The sequence below is a fragment of the Rousettus aegyptiacus genome, unplaced genomic scaffold (genome assembly GCF_014176215.1).
Source record: "Rousettus aegyptiacus isolate mRouAeg1 unplaced genomic scaffold, mRouAeg1.p scaffold_m13_p_14, whole genome shotgun sequence".
Classification (NCBI taxonomy): Eukaryota; Metazoa; Chordata; class Mammalia; order Chiroptera; family Pteropodidae; genus Rousettus; species Rousettus aegyptiacus.
The window spans coordinates 15502727-15519467 of record NW_023416289.1 but is presented as its reverse complement, the minus strand read 5'-3'; the positions used below and the strand labels follow the sequence as shown (position 1 = coordinate 15519467).

The following is a 16741-nucleotide window of genomic DNA, read 5'->3' as shown; positions in this document are numbered from 1 at the left end:
CAGTTAGCACGTCTGCTTTACACACAGAAAGTCCTGGGTTTGTGCCCCAGTGGAGCCACAGTCCATGGTCTACGGCCATGCCACCCTGAATAAGCCGACTTCTCATCTCAGAGCTAAGCAGGGTCGGGCCTGGTTAGGACTTGGATGGGAGACCACCTAGGAAGACCAGGTGTGCTGTAGGCATTTAAAAAAAAAAAGGGGGGGGGCATCTCTTTCACAGAAAGATTTAGGTGTTTTATCTTGAAGCAGTTGGAGCTGAGTGACTAAGTTTTGTACCTGTGGTCTACACACTGTTCCCATCGTGCGCTGTAAAGAACTCCAGTTTCACCAGGTCTTATTTTGACTTGAAATGTTTCATGACAGGTTTACAACATTAATTTCCTCCTTTTGGGTGCATGGTCCTTATATGTGTTTTCTTCAGAGGATAAATCAACTTGCTAGGGCAAGATAGTGTATCCGGTGTGTGACTTTAAGAAACAGTCTTCAGCAAACAGACTACAAGGGAGTGTGGCCCACCATGGAATTTCTACTCTGCCAGAACACATAAGTTATCAGCTTTTAAAAATAAAGGAGTTTTAATTAAATGATTTCTCAGGCCCTTATTGCTGACACTGTCACTTCTGTTTCTAATGGGTTTTGAGACTTGTTGTTCAGAAGTTAATCCTGTTAATAAGGTTCGATTTTCTTTTTGCTTTAATAGTGTACTTTGAAATACTTATGATGGAGCCAGGGCATATCTGGTGTGCAGGATTGCCTTCGTGCTATGTGTAGTCTTGGTAAATGAGACGAAGAAGAGAAAGACTGGAGAGAGAATGGAGATAAAAAAAGTGGAATGACTGATTCTCTGCAATCTAGGAAAGAAAATTGGTGGTTTCCTTCTGTAAGTCTAGTTCAATCTTGTTCAGTCTGTGATACATGTATTAGGATCTAGGGCATTTAACCTGAAGGGGACCCGCCAGCCTCTTCTAAACAAGCTGACTGCTTAATAACTGCATAAATAGCTGTACATTTGATTCAAAAGAAAAACAATTTCCTGGCATAAAGCAGGCCTGCCTGTTCTCCAGATTTTCTTTTGGCAAAATTTTCCTAATGAGCTTCAATACTCTTTCATTTTTAAAACATTTTTGGCTAACTTGGAGATATAAAAGTTATGACTGTCATATAGAGACCAGAAACAAATTTGTTTTATTCACTCATTAATCATAGATACACTACTGAGAACCTACGATGTGCATGACAGTGAATAAAGAGCTTAAAATCCGACTAAAGTTTAATTTATCTATTTGAGAAAAATACCTGAAAGGGAAGCATGCCAGTTGAGGGCTGTTTTAAGTAAAGACAATGTGATGTCATTAGTCAACAGGCTTTGAGGATGTGTTCGTGAAGTGGGTATTGGGAAAGCAATTCGAAAAGTTCATCTAGAGCAAGAGAGTGAAGCTTTTGAATGTCAGACCAAGAAAGCATGGGCTTTCTTCTGTAGATAGTGAGAAATGATGCATTTTGGGAAGGAGGGCATGAAAAAAATTTATTGTCTGGCTAGGGCTTGAAAACTCAGGTGAAAGTTTTAAATTAGGGAATATTTCCTTATGCTTTAAAAATATTTCCTGACTCGTCCAGAATTGTAGTATCTGGTTATTGTTGTCGCTCTGTGGAACCGAAAACTTTTATTAATACTTGTGGTTTTCTTTTATAAAATTGTCAGAACTGACGGACTTATGAAACAGTACCAAATTTTAATATTCTGAAACAGTAACCAAATTTTAATAATGAAGCTATTAATATACACCTTGGCTTGAGGGTGTGATATTTGTGACAATGTAATATTCGCTCTGAAAATAGCAATCCCCAAACTAATACATTTATGCCTCCATGTAAGCTGCACGAATGTCCCCCCAGCTAGCAGCACACTATGTTGCCCTGACAGTGGAGGTTCTTCTACCCACGTGGACACTTTCTTCCTCTTTGTAGGAAAAGAACAAGATGTTTAAAATGTAAAAGAAATTAATTATCAAGATGATCTTGAGAGACTTGAAAAATAATTTAAGAAGGAACTTCACTTGAAAAACTCTGTTCCTGGTGCATCTCTGCAAAGGCCGTGGAGTGAGTATGCATGCATGTTTCCTGAGATTTCACTGCCGCATTTACATTTAAATGAAAATACAACCGTGTATGTTTGACAAAGACCATATACTTATGCTCCTTAAAACCATTCTTTCATAAAAGGAACAGAAAATATCTCTGTGCCAATACACCAAGATAACAATTTCTTCTTTGTGAAAAAATAGCGCCTTGTGCATCAGTCTGGGATAGTTATTTATTTATTATTGATTGATGATTTAATTTATTCATTATTTTACTGGATTGACGTACATGCCGAGAATCAGTCTCCTAAAGAAATAAATGGCCGAGGGTTGTGTTTTTTCAACTAACGAAAGTAAAACTGAGAAAACTCTTGAGATTTCTTTGGACCATACCCTGCTTCTCCCACTGCCACCCATTTGGTTTCCATGAAACTGAGACCCACATGGTCAGACATAGTGCACCAAGTGATAGCGCTGGGATTTGAAATTATGTGTCTTGACTCCTCACCAAGTGCCCATTTTTGATGTTTCTTGCATGCGTTCCTAAGGTACTTATTGGGAGAATGTGAATAGCATCTGAAAAAGATCTCTAGAAAAGAATCTTACCTGTCCAATAGATTCTAGCTCTAAGCCAGTAGACTTCTCAGCTAGGAGGATACACAGATGGTGAATGTGAGCAATTAGTAGATATCAGAACTAACTCTGAAAAAGTCAGGGTGTGGAATTACTTCCCTAACATGTGTTCCTTTGTTCTAACTCTAATTATTCAATGCAGGCAATGTCACAGTATCTGTATCATTATCCGCATTTTATGTCTTATGAGCCTTGGAGACATCAAGTTGCACGTCTGACTAATAAGGTTCAGTGCAGAGATTTGAACACAGGTCATTCTGAAGTCGGATTCCCTTCTGATCTCTATGATGCACAAATAACTCTCTTTGCCTGAAGAACCAAAGCCAGACTCTATCTTGAATTCGCTAACTGCTTATCCCTCTGCGCATGTTGTTCCTTCGGCTTCTAAAGTCCACATTGATAACATGCAACACATGACCAAAGTTTAAGGACCATGTATGATTTTAGAAATATTTCTTTCCAATTAGAGGCTTTAGGGTCTTCAATGTCCAGTGTCAAAGCAAAACTTCCAGGGCTTATTGAAATGACAAATGCTACAATATCAGTCTAAAGCACTTTGGGAGACTCCCAAAGCTCAATGACTCTCCTGAGTCAAAAGCTGAACTTCTCCTCTAGGGAGGGGCAGAAGGGATTAATTGTGGTTGAACAGCTATTCCATTTCAGCCCTTTGGAGCCAAGTTCACCAAACTGCCTATTTGTCTCAGATGCAGAAATGTTTCCATTATCATGATTTCCTCGGTTTCGTTTATTCATTAAAAGAAATAAGTTATATACAAAACCTATAAGGTAGACACTTGGACAGGATAAAGCCGTCATTTGCGAAGTATCTGGAGCTGAGATAGGTGGGCGAATGTACATTTTTTTCCTGCTCCATGTTCTAACGGATGCTCAGGGTAGACGTGGCTTCTGAAGAATGGAATTTCAGTTTTAGCTCAGCTACTCACCAGCTGCGAAGCTGAGTCTTGCATATTGAAACTAGAGACTTGGCAAAAGTTAGTTTCCAAGGAACAGAGGTCAAACGTCACAGCCCGTGCATATTTAGAGACAGATGCTTAATTGGCACCTGAAGGTAAACTTTTCCTGCATAAAAGTGGGAGCTAATATGAGTCTGGACAAGTCCACAATGGGTTGAGGAAAATACCAGGAGACAAGAGGTTGCTGCCCCTGGTCCCACCCAGAGTTTTTACCGGCAGGCGTATTGCCACAGACTTTTGTTTCCTTGTGAGCTGTCTCAAAGGCACCATTAAGTGTTTAAAATTTACTAACTAATGGCCATTTTGCAGCACTGTTTTCCCCTGAGGCTAGAGTCTCCAAAGGGCAGAGAGTAAATCTGCTTTGTTCCTTATAGCACCCCAAACTTAGTACATTGGTTGACTGACCCCTGACACGGATGTCCTGGAAGTAGTGATTATGGTTATTTCTGAAGTTGTTACTATTTTCCATGTTCAGATTTCTCTAGTGGACTCAGCTTATTGCCTTTTTTCCCTGTCATCTTGGCTCCTGTGTTGGCGTTTGTTAGGATCTGGTTGCTGCCTTCTGAGTTTTTACCACTGTCTCACAGTTCTTCATTTCTGCCAGCACCTGATTCTCTTTTCCTATCCTGCACACTACATTACCCACCTCGACTACCCTGGCGTCCTTGCATAGGTCAGTCAAGTGTCTGAGCCTCATTTTCTTCCATTTTAAAGTAGAAATTACCCAAAGGTGCTGGCTAACTACATAAGAAAATGTGCAAAGTATCCAGCACAGTATTCAAAGGTATTTATTTACTATCTTGCCACAAACCTTATGTCTGATAGATGGTGGGCTCAGTAAACCATTCTGATGGGACAAGAGCTACCGTTATCCTTACGTCAGCCTGGAGGAAGGTGGTCATTAGAAATAAACATTTGGATCATGCTTAGTCATGTAATTGTTTCTGTGTTGTTTATAAGAGTGGTTTCCAGAAATGAAGAGTTTGCATGAAAACAAAGCAAAGGAGAAATGTGTGCATGCTGAAGTCCGCCTCTACCCAGTTTATAATGGAACAAGAATTTCATTCGCACCCAATATCAGAAAATTGGTGCAGACAAAGCTGAAATTTATTTCTGTGAGAAAGTAAGCCAAAAAAACAACAGATATTCAAATAGAGGCAGGCATAGGCAAGAGCTTATGTTGCCAGTGGCCATGATGCCATGTGATTCATAAGGTCAGATTTTACAATTAGGAATTTTGCATAGGTCACTATTTTAGTGTAGGAGGTAATTCTTTCCGAGACAGATGTGCTTTCTCTTCTACCCTAGCTCTGGGTGGCCTGTCACACTCTTTAGGTGCAGCATTATAATTCAGCAATGTAAGAGATTCTAAATCTGACCTTAGCTTTGGCAAAATTAAATGTGCCCTAGCTAACTCCAAATCGAAGTCAGTTTTCCATTACCTCTTTCAGATATTTGCCATTTTATAATGAAACAAATGACTAAACTCATTTATATGTTGCAAAATGGGCTAACCGCACCTACCTACATATCCAAGTATAATAACAGATAATCTTAAGACTCCATAACAAAAAACAAATAAATAAGTGAGATAAAGAGAAATGAATGGAATCAAATTATATGTGATGTGCATACTTCAATTCAATCCATAGTCTAAATGTGCTTTCTGTAAAGTAGGATTTAGTCAAGCCATACAAACTTTTGCTCTCAAAAGATCAAGCTAACCACATTGTTGAAAAAAAGTCTGGCTCAGAAGCTGAAAATGGAAGAGAGAGATAAAGAAAAATAGGGAGATGAAATCCTAGTGGAAAGAAAAGGCAAGAGTTAGTTTTCAAAGGCAAAGGTTCATCAATTCATTCTTAATGTCGCCCTCAGAGTGACCTCCCTTAGTCCCTCATGTCATCTTTTATGGCTCTTGCTCAGTAACCTTCATTAATTCCCTATAACCTAGAAGGAAGGGCCAGTCTGGTAAGGACATTCAAGACCCTCTCCAGTTTGCCCCTGCCTCCCCATCCGTGTTTATTATTCATTCTTTCCCTTGAATATCCAGTCATTCTTGAAGCATATCTCCTACAGAATTGATCGAGAGGTATCTATTCAGCTGCTGCTTCTCACCCTCGTGTCTGCGTTAGCCATTTGAATCCCACACTTATCTCAAGGCTCAGAACAGGTCCCCTTTAGTCTGAGAGCTGTCCTACTGTGGACCCTCCCTGCTGAAAGATTGGAACACAGTGAGCTTCACTTGCTTGGGGAAGCGAAGAGGCTAAAACTCTGGGCTAAGTCATCAACCACATCTTAGTGACTACGCCCTCTCTGGTTCTGACCACAGAGTGCTGACTTAATTTCAGTTAGCATCTCTTGAATATAGGATAATATTAATATCAATCTCACGTCATAGTTGGGAGAATTAAAAGAGATTGTGTAGCCATCCTGAACAAGCCCGATCCCATCTGATCTCGGAAGCTAAGCAGGGTCAGGCCTGGTTAGTACTTGGATGGAAGACCACCTAGGAAGACCAGGTGCTATAGGTGTAAAAAATAAAAAAAATAAGGGATTGTAAGCTGACAAGGTCCTCGCAGTCTGTGAGGTCAACCAAGGGTTGCTTCGCCTAAAATAAAATAAATTTTAGAAAAAGAGAGATTGTATACACAAAGACTCATGGCAAGTGCTGAGTAAAAGGTTTCATAACTCCATACCTGACTTTTACATACTGGTTCTGAATAGAGGCTCCTTGGAACCCACTGATCATTCCGGCAAGTCCATCTATGCCTCTGGGAAGTATGGAGTTCTTGGTTCATGGGTCACTCCTTCAAAATACCTTTTAGCAAGTTTCTTCTTTTATGAAATATGAGGATTGCATGGGAAGCTTACTAAAGCAGTGTGCATGAATGCTCATGTGTTTAACCACCATCCAGATCAAGACACAAAACATTTCCATCGATCCAGAAAGTTTCTTTATGCTTCTTCTCAGTAATATTCACCCCATAGGTTACCACTATTTTTAAATTTACCATCATAGCCTAGTTTTACCTGTTATTCAACTTCATATAAATGGAATAGAACGGTACATATTCTCAGTGTGCTTGTATTCCTAATGTAACTGTATCAGATTCACCCATGACATTGTAACATGATATACATTAAATCTCTCAAACGTGTTCTTACCCTTTCACCTGATGAAGGCTACCTTCCTCGGCAACGTCTGGGGTTGCCTGGAGGGCCCAACCTTTCTGATTCTTGGAAACTTTAGCAGAGAGCCCATAAGTTCCACGCTGACTCACTGAACATGTTTCAAATGTGACCTTTTTGTAATGATGCCTCTTCTGACACAAGCACATGTTTTTCTTTCCAGGCCAATATTTTACATTCAATACTGAGAGTAAGCACGAAGGGGGATACATGTCCTGGGCACCATTTATAATCAAAGACGACATTCTTCTGAACTTGGAAAATAAACAACCACACGCAGAGTGAATCAGAACAGAATCGGCACCTTAGGTGAAATCAGCAAAAAGGGGCAGCCCATTTTCAAATCACGTATCTCTTGAATTACATTAATAATTTAGTGTGTCGCATGTTATTCTAAGTCAATTTTAAAGAAATTATAGAGAGATTCATTCCTAATTAAGAATAATCTGAAGGTTGGGCTTGACCCAGTTAAATTCTTATCTTTATGACATCAATCTTTTATAATGCTTTCAGAAGCCTTGGCAAATGCTCCAATTTTGTAAGTAAAAATTAATTAATTGGGGCATTAAATTTAAAAGATGCTTTTATCTTTTCCCTGGTTCATGCCTTCACAATAGAATGCAATAATTAATAGTTTTATTCAAATATATAAAATAATTCCTTGAAGACTTCTAACCACTCTGAGTACTCCTGGAATCAAATGATATGATGTCAAGATATGAACACACAGAGGAAAGTGGATCTTTTTGCAAATATTTTATTGAGAGCATTCTCCATGGTAATCACTTCCACTGGGATAAATACTAGGTGGCCTGATGTAAAGTTGGCTTGGAGCAAATCGTGCTGTTAGAACAAATTCCAGTATAAACTTTTCGTTTTAAAAAAAAGTTATGTCTGTCAGGATTTTCAGGGCTTTTTCTCTGGAAAATATTTCCAGCTAAATTTGCATAATTTGACTACCAGAAAATAAATTCTTAACACACATCTTGGAATTGCGATTTGAATGCCTTGTCATAAAAACTGATAGTGGATTTGCGTATCCAAATAGGCTCCACTTGTTTGTTTGGTCATTCATTCATACCACTTCCTGCAGTATGACACACTTGGAAGAGTAATTCAGAAGACCACACAGATTCCAAGAGGCGAACGAGGATGCCTAGTGACTTGAGGAACTGCTGCTGGAGAGTATTGGTTGCCAGCCTGAGGAGAGGCCTCGAATGGTGTGCCCCAGTGCTCTGACCTCCCTGAAAGTTTTATTAAAAATGTGAGAGAAGCTGGAGCGGATTGAACTGATTCTCTCAGATGAACTGATTTATTCAGAGAACATGAATGGAATAATAGCGGGAAGCTGCGTGGAAAGGAAGAAGCCAACCTGCTTGTCTGAGAAGAGCTGGTGGCACGCATCGCAATATCCCCTTTCAAGATTCGACTCTCTTTCTCACCACGGAAAGGGAAAGACGAGTTTAGGGTAGTCAAGTAACTTGTTCCAGATCACACAAAAGCACATGTTAGAGCTGACCACCTTCTGAGGTGGGTCTGTGGGCCACAAATCTTGTGACACACCTTTTATCGATGGACGGGGTCTGCGTCCCCACCCCTTGAATCTGAGTTGAGCTTAGTGACAGGTGGATCACTGGAGTATAGTGGAAGTGAAGCTGTTCAAAATCCCAGGCGTGGTTAGGAAACACCGTGCAGCTTCTGTCTGTTTTCTTTGGGACAGTCACTCTTGAAACCTAGCCACCATTCAGTGACAAAGCGAAAGAAGCTCATGGAGAGACATATGTTGAAAGAAACCAGAGCTCTTGGCCCTGACCCACAGTCCCAGCTGGGCTCTCAGTGAACAGCATTGATTTGCCAGCCATGTGAGCAAGCAAGTGAGTTCTCGAATCCCTGGTTGAATGTGCCCCACTGAAGGCGCAGGGAACACAGATAAACTGCCCCACCTGTGCCCTGCCCAAATGGCAGATGCAGAAACAAAATAAATGATTATTGTTATTTTAAACTACTAAGTGTAGATGTGGTTACATAGCATAGATAACTGGACATCAACTCTAGTGCTCTTCCTGTATGCCATATTACTTCCTGGAAAGGAACCATCTTACAGACAGGGCGGCAGGAGTTTCAAAGGATGAGCATGCATAGATAGATGATGATAGATAGATGATAGATAGATAGATTGATTGCATGTAAAGTCCTGAGTGTTCAGTATCAATTGCATGAGGTCGAGCTCGAGGCAAACAGGGTTTGGGCATTTAACTTGTTTTTGTCAGTTGAGTCCACAACTGGATGGGTTAACTTGACCTAGCTGCTCCAGAGCATTTCTTACTGAAGTCAACTGAAGAACAAGCTCAGCAGAAAGGACATGTGTGTCTTCAAGTGCAAGGAGTGCAAAACCCCATCCCATCCTGACCACAGCCAGCAGACTATCTTCAGTTTTGGGAGCCATGGTTAGGGAAACCACTGAAAAGGTTGACCTGTATCCTAGAAAGATCTATCTAATGATAATTGGTCTGCAAATTGTGGAAGAGATGATGGTACCATTGACATCCATCCAGCCAGAAGCAGTGGACTAAAGGCTAAGAACAAGAACCAAGAGCCAGCACAAACATGCAGTGATGATACAATGAAAGAACATTTACTTCGAAGCCAGATGTCCTGACTGATCACCTTAGCTGTGTGGTTTCTGCAGAGTCCTGCAGCCCTATGCTCTTAACTCTTGCAAAATAAAAGGGATGATCTCTATCTCCCTCATAGGCTTGTAGAAACAATGTTAGGGTTATTGAAGATAATTTATATAAAAGCACAGCGCATAGAAGACCCTCAAAAATAATTGTTTTTTAAACTCAGGAGTTGGGATTTCGACTTTATTTTAAAAGGAGATGTGCATTGATGGAATGCCTTGCCTTAGAAAACAGCAAGCCCTCTGTCTTAAAGTCTTCTTCCAAAGGCTGGATGATGACCCATGGAGAGATGTTATGGAGCGTTATGCCATCTGCAGGAGGCTAGCCACAGTGACCTCCATGTTCCCTTTGATCCTGAAGGGACTGCACCGACAGCTTCCTCCTGCAGCTCTAATGCTCTTTCCCTTAACTGCGCGTGTATTCTAAAAGCCAAGTGGGTACCGACTCGCACACCGATCAGCATCAGCATTGCTTTGACACAGGAAAAATCCTCCTGAGTTCAGTGGCCAGCGGGCCACTCACACTCAGACTTAGAAGTTTTGCACTCACCTGTCCTCTCTCCCTTCCACCACCAATATAGAGCATCTTGGTTGAGATGTAATATATTTTCAGAATTCATGTATGCAGAAAATGTTGTCTGTCAGACAAATGTCTGTACATGAAAGGAACTATGAACATTTAATATTCTACACCAAATGCTGAAACCAAAATCCAAGGGCATTTTGTTCTTTGTATTGAAGATGCTGTCATGCCTTGTCCTCCCTCTTTTACTTTTGCGTAAAGAGTTACTGTTAAATGGAGAAGAGGAATTGCTTATAAGGGGATTTAGTTTGAATTTCAACTTCATCCCTTACTAGCTCTGCAGCCTTGAGCAAGTTACTTAACCTCTCTGAACTCGAGTCTCCAAATACAAAATCAAAGTAATAATAATTACATCCTGGGGATGTTGCAAGAATTTAAAAAGATAAAATATGTGCTGGTGCCTGGGGCAAGTAGGGAATTAATATACATATTTGCTTCTTTCCCACTGGTTGGCTTCCTTGGGCCGCTTCCATGAAGCTGAGAAGGAGGTGCCATTTTTCTGACTTTTCCCTCTCTCTGAGATACACATCTGGATTGTGCTCGTCAGGAGAAATGGCGTTCAGGGGGCTGGGTCTTTCTAGAGGAAGTGCACCCCCTTCACGTTCATCGTTTTTCTTTTCTCCTTATCCGGGATTGCTAGTTGCCCATCTCAAGGCAAATGCTTTCTGAACCCTAGTTTTTCGGCAGGGCACATTGCCTTCTTGGGCAAAAGAAAAGGGCTATGCGTCTCAACCTCCCTTTTAGACAAACGCTGCCATCTGCTTACATTCTGGCTAAAGAGGTGTATGCGGAAGTGACATAGATAGATTTATACTCAGCTGGGGACGCCTCCAGTGTGCTCCCTTGCCTTCCCTCCTCCTTCCATCCTGAAATCCGTCCTTGCGAGCTGCAGTGCCAGTAAAGTGACCTTGAAGAAAGATAGAGCAGAAAGATAGGACCCTGGGTCCTTGGACCCAAAGGAATGAGGCACCTTAACATTTTGGACCCTCCTACCCACCCCTCAATCTCCACACTTCTTTCATTTGGGGGAGAAATAAGGCTCTATCTTGGGTTAAGCCACTGTTGTGATTCCCTCTTGTATGCAGCCAAATCTAATTCTAACCAAGAAACATGGGAAGGATCCCAGGAAGAAAATTATTGGAAGGGAAGGGTCCTGATCCACTGTCCCTCTGAAGGAGTTAAGCGGCTTCCCTCATAGGAGGCGATGGGGAATAGACTGTGTGGGGCACAGAGACTGGTAGGAGTAGGTGGTGGTGTAATTCTGTGTCACTGAGCAGAACAAAGCAGAAGCCTGCTCTTAAAGGAGAAATTATGGGGACTTTAACAGAAGTCTCTTTCTTCCTTCCCTTCTCCCTCCCCCCAATCATCAATGAACACCTGCTCTGTGACAGATACTAGCATAGGCACTGAGGGTCAGAATCCCCAATTAGTCTCCAACTGGTGGAAGCAAACAACTCATAGATTCATCAAGAATTGTCAGAGGGTATGGAGCGCCCTGTGGATGCCATCAGTGTACAGATCTGGAGTGATTAATCTAGCATGGGTTGAGGAAAGGGAATTAGGGGAGGCTTGCCGAGGAAGATGCCCATGCTCAGTATGGAAGGTCGAAGGGCTTAGCCAGAGGAAGAACAGGTCTACATTCCAAGGTCTACAGCCCTAACTGACATTTCCCATTCTGCATGGCCGAGAACCATGCCATTACTGATAATGTATCTCCAGTCCCAATATTTATCCACAGCTGCCACGATTTAAATCTGGCTCAAAGGCCACTCAAAATTTTAGCCACTCAATCAGTGTTGGATATAGACAAGCAAACACTTTGGGAAACCTGCATGTAGTAATGACCAGTTTAATCTCCACAGCCTTGTGATTGGGGAAGCGCTGTTCCATGTAACTGCCAGATTAGCTGGAGAATTGCTCCCATCCATTTTGCGGAGGGCAGGAGCAAATGCTTAGGGCACAGTAACAAGGCAGAGGCTCCTAGTGCCCTCCCAAGATAGCAGCCTAGGTCTCAGCAGGCAGAGTTTGAACCTCATTACCAAGAGGACCGGGGCCATGAGAGACTCAAAAATGGGTTAAATAGGTAATCAAGCAAGATTGCATTCGGTGTTTAAGATGTAATAGGTATATATATTTTACAGCTTGCCTATAGGGAATAGTCACATCACAGGAAAAAAAGAGTTGAGGCTGACATTTATTGAGCACCTATTATATGCCAGACTGTTATTTTAGGCATTTAACATACATCACCTTATTGAATTCTCACATTAACACTTAAAGGAATTATTGGAACCCACGTTATATAAGTGAGAATTACAAAGGAGCCTAAGGGATTATGAAAGCTCGCCTAGGGTCAGGCTGGCAATGGAGAATTCAGGATTCCTCTCCAGTCCACCTGCCTCCCCAGCCCGCATCCCACAACATCCCCTCATACCAGAGCACATTCCCTACCAGGCTCCAATTGGAACCAACTCTATGAGGCAAAGACCACACTTTTATGAGTGAAGACCAGCAGGGTGGAGGCTAATGATGATGGTGGACCAGCTATGTTTCTGGGTATTTCTGCATCAGGAGCAGTGGAGAGCAGCTACCTGACAAGATATGTTCACTGGAGATGGTTTATATCCCATTCTCATGTAGCTTCTGGTCTGTAATGAGGAGAAATAATTATGTGTGTTCCCTGTTTTGTCCTCTGCCCAATAACGTTTGGCAAGATGTTTACCCCAGATTGCAACAGGTTCTCAAAAGAAACTAAAAGTGATGGATTATCTAGGTACCTTTTCACTGTAGCGCTCTGGGTTAGAGCAGAAAAGAGAAACACACTATATATCCTCAGTTAATGGGTGATCAAACAGATGACTTGGCGGAGAACAGGAGAAAGGATAAAAATATCTTCTCTATGCTGCAGGAAACAAAACAAAACTCAACGTCACTGTCAAATGCTCCTGGGTGCTTCTCTGAAGGGTCAAACTCACACTCCAGGTTTGGCCGTGTTATAAACTTGAAAGCTTTTTTCTTTAGCCCCTAAATTATCCAGAGCTTCATCTCTCTCCCTCTGAAAAATCTTGACAACCCTGTTGGCACCTGGGAGATGGCGCGGTACAGCAGGAAGAACACAAAATCTGAAATCATTAGACCAGAGATTAGATCTGGCCCTACCACTTACTCTCTGTGTAACCTCAGGCAAGTCTTCCTTAGGTGTCTTACAAGACTGTTGAGAAGAACAAACAAGAAATATGTGTGGAAGCATTTTCCAAACTCTCAAACACTCTATAATTTAAAAGAAATAAAAGTAAACATTGGGCCATATGATTAGGACATAGATGTGAAAGTCCTGGAAGAATGTTAGTGGTAAGTCGAATCACATTCCCCATTTATTGAACACATACTAATGGCCAGGTATTGTGCACAAAGCCTTACCTTCTTCCAGGGAGGTGCTATTTGCATGACCGTTTCACAGATGAAGAGGCTGCCATTCAGCTAAGGTGATTTGCTCAGGGTTACAGAGCTGGTAAGTGGTGGTTAGGATCCAGATCCTGGTTGGTCTGAACCCGAGGCCCGAGCATCTTTGCACTGTACCATATTTTCATTTTCATCAAAATTCAAATAGAAACCCAGTGTCAGCTGACACCAGTGACATGTTATGTAACAAACGATGCTAGACGGCATTGACAATGCTCAATAGGCTGTCTCAGTTCCTGACTGTAACACGTCACCCAGGTGGAGGTTGGGAGGGGTCGCTCTAGGTTTGTCTGTCTCCTGTCTCAGTGCTACCCTTTGTAGTGAGGTCACCTTGGCTCCTTGGACATAGAAGGAGACTAACAAGTATATTGGTCAAGGAAGGAAACTTTTGTTGGAATTATGAACTTTCCTTCTTCCCATATGCTCTGCAAATTGCTGCACATTTTAGCTCAAGCTTTAAGATGTATTCCTTATGTACAAAGACGAGATGAGTGCATGCAAACATCGATGAATTTTGAGTCAGATCTATAGACTGATTATTTTATTGTGCCAATATCAATTTCTTGGTTTTGATAACACAGAATAGTTATTAAGATCCCACCATTGAAGGAAACTGGCCGATACATACATGGATCTCTGTAACATTTTTAACCTAATGTATATTCTTTCATTTTATATTACTTTTCCTATCTGAAGACTGACTGCCTTCCCTTTTTACTCTTAACTGAGTATCCCAAGCCCCTTCACCACTCTGTAATACCCTACACTTACCTTCAGGTTAGCACTTAAAGCAGTGCTTTGACTTTTTCAATTATCTTATATGTCGTGTTGCTAGACTCTGAACTCATAGAAGGCAGGAATTTTTTTCTTTATGTCACTGTATTCCAGGTAACTGTAAAGAGTCTGGTCCATAAATTTTTGCTGAATATATGAAAGAATAGATAAATAAGCTACAATAACTATAGTTAGCTTGCTAGTAAGAAACCAGTGGATAACTCACTAGGGAGACACAGGGTCATGTTTTAGTTTGGTAATGCTGTGGTTTTAGGGGCTGCCACATGATGCTCAGGCTGATCCTAGAAGCCCTCTTCTGCGGGTCATTTCATTTATCCAGCATGTCAGGTGCATAATGGGATGTATACATGGTAGGAGCTGAAAGTAAGTAAAAAGTCTTTCTAACACACATAGGTCCACCAGAGATTTGTGCAGCAATTTTCAAGGTGAAATAGAAGGGGAAAATTGATGAGAGAAAATATAAAATCAGAGGGGGGAAAAATTTTTTCTTTTGTATCATATGGACTCTCGAAGTTACTGTTATTGCCAAATGAATGTTCCCATTTTCTTGGAAGAGTCGTGTGGCACTGGGCATATCACCAAGGGGCAATTTGATCAGCATTAAGTGATGTTGTAGAGTTTGGGGTCCAGAATGGAATTTTAACAAGAGCAATAAAACTGTCATGATGGACCTTTTCTAACTTCATAATGTAAAATATAGATCCTGGAGTTGAAAATGTGGTTCCTGGCTCATCATTGTATAATTATTCAGGTTCCTGGTGATCAAAATAAGACCCAGACCAATTGATGAATCTTGGGCACATCTTATACTACATTTTTACTGTTTTTCAACAGTTCTCAGACATCATTGACTTTTTTTTCTTCCACATTTTAATTTCTCTGAAATCAGAATGCTTTCGGTCTTGATGTAGTTATCATTGCCTGTCCATTTGTATTAAAAGTTGTGGAACAAGGATCAATAGCTAAGGAGGGAAATATCCCCATTTTAATAATGATTTTTACTTTGAATATGAAGTTTTATTAATACCTTAACAAGTTTATTTTATACTCTAAAATAAATACACAAGAGTTACATGTCACAAAAATCTATGCCTAAATAAGTCTAAAGGAGCTATTCCAATGAATTTAGAAAAACAGAGTGATAAGAAGCCATTGGGTGATAGTTTAATTGCCAGAAATTTTTCTTTTTGAGTTGTACATATAATAATGGTATACCATAAAATTGCTAATTCCTGGATACAGTGAAATAAATTTGTATTCTGGGTGCAACTGTCAGAATTCAAGTTGATAAACATATCCCCAAATCAGTTATGCAAAACCAATTAGTGGAGTGACCTAAAAACCCCTTTTTGTAAACAATTACTGTCAATATCTAATATTTAGAATGAGGATTTTTTTTTTTAAGTTTCATTTCACTGAAAATAGAAATCAAAATGAGACATAGCAAAATTGGAAATTACCCATGTTACACTGAAGGTCCCAACAGAAAGTTAATAATAACCTGGCAAATGAATATCTCTTGACCCCTGACTGCATGGATTCACCTTTCTGCTGTAAGGAATAGCATTTGGCTCCAGGAACTAGGATTGTCTGTGAATCAGAGTCTTCAGGTTTCAAAGGTTGAAGGCACCGAAACAGAGCTCTCCATTTTACAGATAAAGGAACTGCCTCAAGGTTGGTTTTGATGCTTAAATCACTTACAAAGTTGCTTTCAATCTAAGACAGTGCTTCCACAACCAGAAACAAAGGAAAAGTATGCGAACATAAGTGTCAGTTAGATCGCGGATCACCAAATAACCTCAGTCCATTTCAACATCCATTGAGTGTCTTGCCGTTGGTCCCTTGCTTAGAGAACCTCATGTGAGCGAACACTCATAAACCCTACCACCAAACTTCCCAGGTGAGAAAACTGAAGCCAAGCGGTTAAAGTGCTTCGCCCAAAGTCGCACCACTAATGGGGGAGGTGGGCACCAAATCGAGTTCTGTAAGGTCTACAAATTGCTGTTTCTACCACACCTCCTGCCTCAGAGTACACCCTTAGAGAAAGTGGTGTCCTCCTCTTCTGAAACTGACACTCCCCGGGGGGGGGGGAGGGAACAAATGTAAAGACACACAGTTAAATGCATTGACCGAGTGCTGCCGCAGAGACCTGGGTGTCAGAAGGCTAATACCTTCAGGCCTTTGGTTATGCTGGGCTGGTCCCCTCCCTCAATCTCTCACTGCTTTTTCAGTTAACTCTTACTCAAGAATTGAGCTTCAGCACAGGCATCAGTTCTTCCAAAAAAAGATAAAGACCTAGTTACTGGTTTCCTCCTCTTCCTCTCCTAGACCTTGTTTTTCCCTT

At 41.1% G+C, this 16741-nt stretch overlaps 1 long non-coding RNA gene and 1 pseudogene across 1 annotated transcript in view; both read left to right on the top strand.

Annotated features, from left to right (window-relative positions):
• Nucleotides 1-1980: 1980 nt before the first annotated feature.
• LOC107519746 overlaps nucleotides 1981-16741 on the top strand; it is a 58416-nt gene continuing 43655 nt past the window's right edge. Inside the window, exon 1 of the long non-coding RNA XR_004954248.1 lies at nucleotides 1981-2100. This is a non-coding gene — a long non-coding RNA (uncharacterized LOC107519746). The remainder of the gene's footprint in view (nucleotides 2101-16741) is intronic.
• Nucleotides 6101-6219, top strand: LOC118611899 (annotated as a pseudogene).